This window comes from Marmota marmota, unplaced genomic scaffold (genome assembly GCF_001458135.2).
Source record: "Marmota marmota marmota unplaced genomic scaffold, marMar, whole genome shotgun sequence".
Lineage (NCBI taxonomy): Eukaryota > Metazoa > Chordata > Mammalia > Rodentia > Sciuridae > Marmota > Marmota marmota.
This window is the reverse complement of record NW_026010385.1, coordinates 1-8,983: the sequence shown is the minus strand read 5'-3', so window position 1 is coordinate 8,983 and position 8,983 is coordinate 1. Positions and strand designations below refer to the sequence as shown.

The 8,983-nt window shown below is 37.9% G+C and overlaps 1 pseudogene; it reads left to right on the top strand.

The window, feature by feature from the left end:
• Positions 1–6,909: 6,909 nt before the first annotated feature.
• Positions 6,910–7,839, top strand: LOC107133879 (annotated as a pseudogene).
• The last annotated feature ends 1,144 nt before the right edge of the window (positions 7,840–8,983 follow it).

Here is an 8,983-nt window from a genome sequence, read left to right as displayed (position 1 = left end):
TATTTTATATATATATATATATATATATATATATATATATATATATATATCCCTGTATTATATCAGATCATAATGGAATGAAATAAGAAGTCAATTGTAATACAAAAAGCAGAAACTACTCTATATCTAGAGACTAAAAAATTCACTCTTGCATGATGAAAGGAAAGCAAAAGAAATCAGGAATAAAATTAAACAATAAACCTAGAAGCAATGAGAATAGTGATGTAACACACCAAAATCCCTGGGACATTATGAACACAGTTCTGAGAGGAATGTTCATAGCATTGAGCTCATTCATTAAAAGAATAGAAATTCACCAAATAAATAATCTAACATTACATCTCAAGAAACTAGTGAAACAAGAGCAAGTTAACATCAAAATCAATAGAAGACATGGAATAATTAAAATCAGAGTCAAACTCACTGAAATTGGGAATTTAAAAAACTCAAAAAATTATGGAATCAAAAGGTTGATTCTTCAACTCAAAGTAGATCAAAGACTTAGACACTAGAAGAGATATCTTGTACATACTAGATGAAAAAGAAGGCCCAACTATTCACCATGTCCTCTTAGGCCATGACTTCTATAATATGACTGCTAAAGCACAAGAGGTAAAATTAAGAATCAATAAATGGGATGGTATCAAACTAAAATGAGTCTTATCAGCAAGACAAAAAACCAAAATGTAATGAGAGAGCCTACAGGTGGGAAAAATCTTTACCACATGCCCCTCAGCACACTAATCTCCAGGATATACAAAGAACTCAAAAAATTTAACACCAACGAAACAAATAACCCAATCAATAAATGGACTAAGAAATTGAACAGATACTTCACAGAAGAAGAAATACAATTGATCAGTAAACATATAAAAAAGTTTTTCATGTCTATCAATTAGAGAAATGCAAATCAAAACTACTCTAAGATTTCATCTCACTCCAGTCAGAATGGCAATCATCAAGAATACAAGAAATAAGGGTTGGCAAGGATGTGGGGGAAGAGGTATACTTATCCATTGCTGGTGGGACTACAAATTGGTGCAACCATTAGGAAAGAAATATGAAGGTACCTCAGAAAACTTGGAATGGAACCACAATTTGACCCAGCTATCCCACTCCTTGGTTTATACTCAAAGGAATTAAAATCAGCATACTGTAGTGACGCAGCCACATCAATGTTCATAGCAGCTCAATTCACAAAAGGTAAACTGTACAACCAACCTAGAGGCCCTTCAACTAAAAAGTAGAGGAAACAATCCAGAACATGAGGAGAGAGCCTACAGAATGAGAGAAAATCTTTACCACCTCTACAACAGGTAAAACATTAATTTCCAGGATATACAAATAGCTTAGAAATCTTAACACCAAAGAAAACCCATATTACCCAATCAAATGTGCAAAGGAACTAAACAAACCCTTCTCAAAAGAAGAAATATAAATGGTCAACAAATACATGAAAAAAAGTTCTACATTTCTAACAATTAGAGAAATGCAAATTAAAACTGCACTGAGATTTCATCTCACTCCTGTCAAAGTGGCACCTAAAAAAATTAGCAGTAACAGGAGATGTTAGCATAGATGCCGGGGAAAATGTACACTCCTACATTGCTGGTAGGACTACAAATTGGTGCAACCCCTCCAGAAAGCAGTATGGTGATTTCTCAAAAAAACGAAGAATAGAATCACTATTTGCCCAGTGATCCCACTCCTCAGCATAACTCCAAAGATTTACAATCAGCATCTACAGTGACACAACTACATCAATGTTTACAGCAGCATAATTTTCAAAAGCTAAGCTATGGAGACAACCTAGCTGCCCTTTGAAAGTTAGAGGGATAAATAAATTTTGATGAATATATAAAAAATGAAATATTACTCAGCCACTTATGACATTTACAAGCAAATGGATGGATCTGGAGAATATCATGTTATGTGAAATAAGCCCATCCCCCCAAAACACAGGTCAAATGTTTTTGCTGACATGTTGAAGATAAGCCACAATAAATGGGGAGGGGGAAAACAGAAGTTCCATAGATTAGACAAGGGAAACGAAGGGAAGGGAGGGAGAATAGAAATAGGAAAGACAGTGGAATGATCTCACATACTTTTCCTATGTACATATATGAAAATACCTAACTTAATCCCACCATCCTGTACATCCACAACAGTGGGATCCTAATTAGAATAAAATATAATCTATGTATGCATAATTTATCAAAATAGGTTCTACTGCCATGTATAACTAAAAAGAACCAATAAAAATGCCTCTTGTATTTGGATTTCCATGTCATTCCTAAGATTTGGATATTTTCCTCATGTTACTTCATTGGAAACATTTTGAATTCCCTTAGGTGACTTCCTCTACAACAACAATACTTTGATTTGATCTCTCAAAGTTATTTCAGACTTCTTGAATTTTCTGATCATGGTCTCTTAACATCTTTTCTAATTTTTTGGCTTTATTTTAAATATTATATGCTTGGGGGTTAATTTGTTTTCTATGTGGTCTAATCTATCAGCAATGCTTTCAACTAGATTTTTAATTTGTTTTATTGATTCTTACATTTTCAGGATTTCTTTTTGTTTCTTTTTTCAGAATCTCGATCTCTATTGAAATGACATTTCACTTCTTGTGTTTTCTCTCTCAGATAATTTCTTATATCTTCTTTTAGTTCATTGAACATTTGAACTGTCAATTATCTTTATGTTTTATAAAACATTTTCTCCACTGTGGTGTCAATGGGATCGGCTATGGCACTTGGGGCTATTTGGTGTAGTTATATCCCTTGCTATTTCATATTATTTTGTGTGTCCACCCACCTTCCTGGATGATTATCTCTTCCACTTTTATGCAAGGAATGACTTAGTAAGCTACTTTTTGTTAAATTCCACAGGTGGGGAAAATATCCTAGTATTAACATTCCCAGTCAGCCTGTATCTGCTTCTATGCTCAGTATCTGTACCAATTTGAGAGAAGATACTAAACTCTATTAATTACAAATCCATGTACTACTCATCAATTAGGGCACACAACTTACTGAAAATGTCCTCCACAAGTCCTCTAATCCAAATATGAAATTGTGGTCATGTTCTTAAATATTGAGAAAATAGTTATTAAAATTACTATTTCACTACATAGAGCTTGAAAAGGGGAGAAGAGAAAAAAGTGCAAAGGAAAAGGGGAGAGATAATATTTTTAATAATATAAACTAAGACAAAAATAAGAAAAATGAGTGTATTTGAAGGGGGAGCAGGTAATGCCAAGGGGAAAGAAAGACTAATAAGAGCAAGCATAAACCTGACTAAAGAAATAAAGATTCCAGTTAATGCTTTAAAACACTAGAAGAAATATGATCATTTGGATCAAGGGCTATAATATTGTAGGTAGACCCAAGGTGGTTATAATTAAGTTCTGTCACTGACACTTCCATGAAGCAGTTTTTATTATGTAGTCAAGATCACAAACACGCTGATTCAGTGTATGTACTGAAGGTCATAGACATCTGCCTGTGAACATGCTCTCATTTATGTAACCTGTTGGCAATGTGCCTTCTTTGTTTGGCCTACATATTTTTAAAAGTCTATGCAAAGACTCAGGGGGCTGCTGCCATCTCTAAATAATATATGTCTGCCATCCCAACTATTCCTTGCACATTCTTTCTACTGCCAGAACTTCAAACCTTCTTCCCAGGGCCTAAGCCACATGCAAACAAATATCAAATAATCAGGGAACATCTATGAATTTAATATTAAAAAAATTTTAAGACCAAAATTGACATTAGAGCTATTTAAGATATTCCATGCTGAGATGAGGAAATTACTTATCAAGTCTTATTGGTTTGGATTGTATCAGGATTTGAGGACTTTAGAAGATACTGACCATTCCTCAGTTTTACCTCTGTATCCCTGGATGTGAGGATAGTGATCACACTACCTCCCAATCCTAGGAAGTACCTCCCATTTTTGGTGTATCCAAATATCTTCTAGCTCTCTGATGGGGCAGAAGAAATGCTCCCTAATTGTCTGTGTTTTAGCAGCCAGGTTACTCCCTGTTAGGGGATGCAATCCTGTATTTCCTCCTGAAGAAAAGCTTCATGTATCCATCACTGTCAAACTCAATGTGGGCTCTCTCATGCGTATTTCAGAGTGTGCAGGGTATCATGTTCTAGGGTAGAGTTATTGTAGACAGGTTGATGTGTATTGTGTAACTCATGGGAGGTGGTTGACTCAGGCTCCCTCTGGAATGTAAGGCCACAGGTTAGTGGACTTGTAGCTGGGCTTACCAGGCAGTGGCTGATGTCTCTGGGACACTCCTCTGCAAGCCCCTTTGTGAGGTGTACTGCTGTTGTGTGTGCTCTGAGGTTTTCTGCTGGCTGATAGAGGTTTCTTAAGCAAAAGCCATCAGTGGGTCCATGTGACTAAATGAGAATTGAGTTAGCTGACCATTCTGGGACTTGCAGCTGTGAACTCTCTTACAGGGAGGTGCTAGGGGCACAGCAGCTACTTTCCTGGTTGCTATAATTTTCTTGCCAGTTGGTACTTGTATGTCAGACCAGAGGGCTTAGTCTTCATGGTTGGAGGGTGCTTCATCTGATGCTTGTTTCAATGGGTGCAGGGGTGAAAGATGCCTGAGTGGACCAGGATGTAAGTTGGCCCATCTTCTCCTGTGCTGTGAGATCCCTGGGTTAGGGCTGCACTCCTGGGAGGGATTAGCTCCACTTCACTCCCCTTTTCCACAGTGAAGGGTAGGGCTTTCAATAGCCTACACCTAGCAGCATTCTCTCTACAAGTTCCTTCTAGATGAATTACTGAGACAACTCATTTCTAAGGCATTTTCTTTGGTTTTATTTGTTACTATCAGGAGGAGGTATTGATTTAAGTGCTTTTAGGGACTGTGGATAGATGTGAACTCTACAAAATGGCTGCCCTGTCCAACACAGCTTTCAGGCCACAATGTGGGCTAAACTGTGTGATCTCCTTCACTGACGTTGCTGCTCCTATCTCATTTTAAATTGGTCTGCTTTTCTTTCCAACTGTTAAGTCAGCCTATGTGGTTTTTCTCTCCCTCTTTCTTGTTACCCATCCCTCTAAACCACGCTGAGTGTTTAGGTTAAAGAAATTCTATTCTTATTTCCTACTCCAGTATACAAATCTCCAAGTTCCTCCACATTTCAATCTGTCCAATGCTAACTTTGGAAGTGTTTGCTCTATCACCCACCTCTCTGATCAGCTGTTCTTTCACTCTTTCATTTCTAGGCTATGGAGGACTTAAGGGTTGCTTCATTATCTTCCATGTACCTCACATTGCCCTTTCTGAAGTTACTTTTCCTCTCGTGATTTAACTTGAAATAATCTATACAATGTGTAATGATCAGATCAAGGTATTTGGGACATTCATCACCTCCTATCATTTCTTTGTCTTAGGAACATTAAAAATCCTCTCTACTAGGGTGTGCAGTGGTCCATGCCTATAATCCCAGTGTCTTAGGTGGCTGAGACAGGAGGATTGAGAATTCAAAGCCAGCCTTGACAATGTCAAAGCACTAAGCAGCTCATGAGACCCTGTCTCTAAATGAAACACAAAATAAGGCTGGGGATGTGGCTTACTGATCGAGTGCTCCTGAGTTCAATCCCTGGTACACCCCAAAAATGTACTTTCTACTAACTATATTGAAATAATTAATTAAATGTTATCATCCTTCTTTTACTGGGATGAAAGACTTAGGCAATATGAAAGGAAGTAGACATTTTCAAGGTGTCACCTTTGGTTGAGGAATATGGAGGCCAATAAAACTTGCATGTCATGATTCTTTTCCTCAACTTGAAATTAAGAGATGGACTTAGCAGAAGCCAAAGAAGTGAAAAGAATTTCAAAGTACCATACTCATTCTAATGAGTTGATGTTTTATAATTTTTTGTCCAGAATGAATCTAGACTTTTCTCAGTTTTTGGAGACAGATGGCAGCTAGTCCTGATTGGACTTCCAAGGATTAATGATGAGTTGATCATATTCAGTGATCAGAAAGAAATGGATGAGCATCTGTGTCCAAACTTGAGCTCTCATCCTTGATAAATCTTGATCCTAATCTAATGAAACAGTCTACCTAATAAAGAAAGAGGGCAAAGGAGAACAATATAGAATACAACTGTTATATCCATCCTTCAACTCTCCAGAAAGAGTTGTTTGCTACTTGTAGCATAGTCTTCTTTGCATAATTTTTATTTAGGATTGTTTTTACACTCACTAAATTCTTTTAAATATGTCCTTTTCTCTGAATTGAGAGATATTATGTCAGAAAATTATTGGATATAAAAACATTTAGCATGCAGTTTTTTTTATTAGTTGCTCAAAACATTACAATGATCTTGACATATCATACATTTGATTCAAATGGGGCATGAATTCTTATATTTCTACGTGTACAGATTGCATCCAGTTTTTTTAATCTTCAGTTGTATGTGAACAAAATATCTGTAGTTTACTTCTTTCTTTTTATGCGCTGTTGGAGATCAAGCCAAGGGTCTCATATGTGCTAAGCAAGCACTCTACAACTGAGACACAACCCAAGCCCCACATTCTACATTTTAAAAGCTTGGTTCCACATAACTGCATAGGTCCTCAGTGCAGTGAGAGAGGCGATGCATCCTTGATATTTTTCACACAAGAAACCTCAGACCCAAGGCCTTTGCTATAGTCAAAGAACAAACAAACAGCAAAACTAGAGTTCAAATCAAGTTCTTATCACTCCTAATCAAGTGCTATTGTCTCTAGAGAAGAGCTAGGAGAAAAACTGGACCAAAATGCATGGAATAGCAAAACAGTGTTGGGCAATATTGTGACATAAAAATTTAATATGTTTTTAACAAGAGCATTGAATTGTCTTCTGTTATTTGTGCAGGTAAAAGGCTATGGGAAATTTCAATACCAGTTTGGGTGAGGGCTTCATTTTGGTGGGCTTCTCAGATTGGCCTCACCTGGAGCTCCCCTTTTTTACTTTCATTTCAGTATTCTACTCTCTGATTCTCTTTAGCAACACCACCATTATCACACTTTCACAACTGGACCCTCGACTGCACACACCCATGTATTTCTTCCTCTGCCACCTCTCCTTCCTGGACCTCTGCTATACCACCAGCACTGTGCCCCAGCTGCTGATCAATCTTTCTGGACTTGACAGGACCATCAGCTATGCAGGGTGTGTGGCCCAGTTCTTCATTGTCCTCGCTTGGGTGGAACTGAGTGTGTGCTCCTGGTGGTGATGGCCTTTGACCACTATGCTGCCATGTGTCATCCACTCCACTACACAACCATCATGCACCCCCGCCTGCTCTGCCAATCACGTCCTGAGTTGGAGGCCTCCTGAATGCTCTTATTCAGACAGGCCTTGTGGCATCCCTGCCACTCTGTGGCCTTCACTGCCTGAACCATTCTTTTGTGAGATGCCTGTGTTACTGAAGTTGGCTTGTGAGGATGCAGGAGGAACAGAGGCCAATCTGTTTGTGGCTGGAGTCATAATCTTTGTTGTTCCTGTGGCACTAATTCTAGGATCCTATGCACACATTACTCAGGCAGTGCTGAAGACTAAGTCAATGACTGGGCGCAGAAAGGCTTTTGGGACATGTGGCTCCCATTTTCTGGTGGTTTGTCTGTTTTATGGCTTAGCCATATACACATATCTCTAACCCATGGACAGTTATTCTGAGAGTGAAGGAAAGTTTGTTGCCCTTTTTTATACTGTCATTAGTCCCAAGCTTAATCCTCTGATCTATACCCTAAGGAACAAGGATGTTAAGAGGGCTCTGTGGAATGTACTAGGGAGAGATAGCATTTCCAGGTAGGAGGGATAAGGAGGCCAAAGAACAGTTTCTGTGATAAAAGTTTTATTCCCTGAAACACTTTCTGTTATTTAGAGTTAGCTGGTCACTAGAACACAGTGTTGGTGGAACTCAGGGTTTTAGTTCCTTCCTTTGTGGAAAGTTTCAAGTGGAAATCTCATGAGTTGCTTTGTAGCCTATATGAACCATTGTTGTACTGAAGGGAGTCACTGCTGATCTGTATCACAACATCCCACAAAAATAACCTTGAGAAATGGATGTGTTCTGGCCAGATGTAAAGAATAGAGTAGGGGAGGGGTTCTAGACTTCTCTGAGAGTGAAGGGAATATTAATTGTGAAAATGCCTTTTCCAAAGTCAATGACTCCCAATGTGGACTTATGTAGATGACACTGTCCTTAAATGTGGAGAACATGAGTTCACCACTTTATTTCTAATACATGGCCCCTGGTCACTTCCTCACATATCTTATTACCTGTTCTAAGTTCTCCTACAATGATTAACCTTCCAGGATTCTAGTGGTTACCATTGCTTGGCAGAAAGAAGGAGATCATGATTAGAGGTATTTCAATGAACATATGAAGTTTCAGATATGAGTGTCATTTACGATCATGAAGAAAAAGTCAAAGTCATTGGGATAGCATTGAGTAAAAGACGCGTCCAAATCTGGTCAGCTGAACCCAGTCTTACTCATGCTACTTGGTGTCATGGAGGAGATATTTTCATGCAAGAGAGAGGAGAATAAAAAAAAATAAATGAGTACGAAAACAACCAGAAATGTGTTCTATGCTAAAAATACAAAAATTATTCATCCTATATAACTGCACATCTGTTCCTATTAAACATCTTCTCTCTAATCCAAAGAGATTTTTTTTTTGTCAAGACTCACACCATAAAACAAGTGAATTAATAGTAAATGCACATAGGTGCCCTCTCTCACCACTTCTGTTCAACATAGTTCTCGAAACACTGGCCAGAGCAATTAGACAGACGAAAGAAATTAAAGGCATAAAAATAGGAAAAGAAGAACTTAAATTATCACTATTTGCAGATGACATGATTCTATACCTAGCAGACCCAAAAGGGTCTACAAAGAAACTATTAGAGCTAATAAATGAATTCAGCAAAGTGGCAGGCTATAAAATCAAC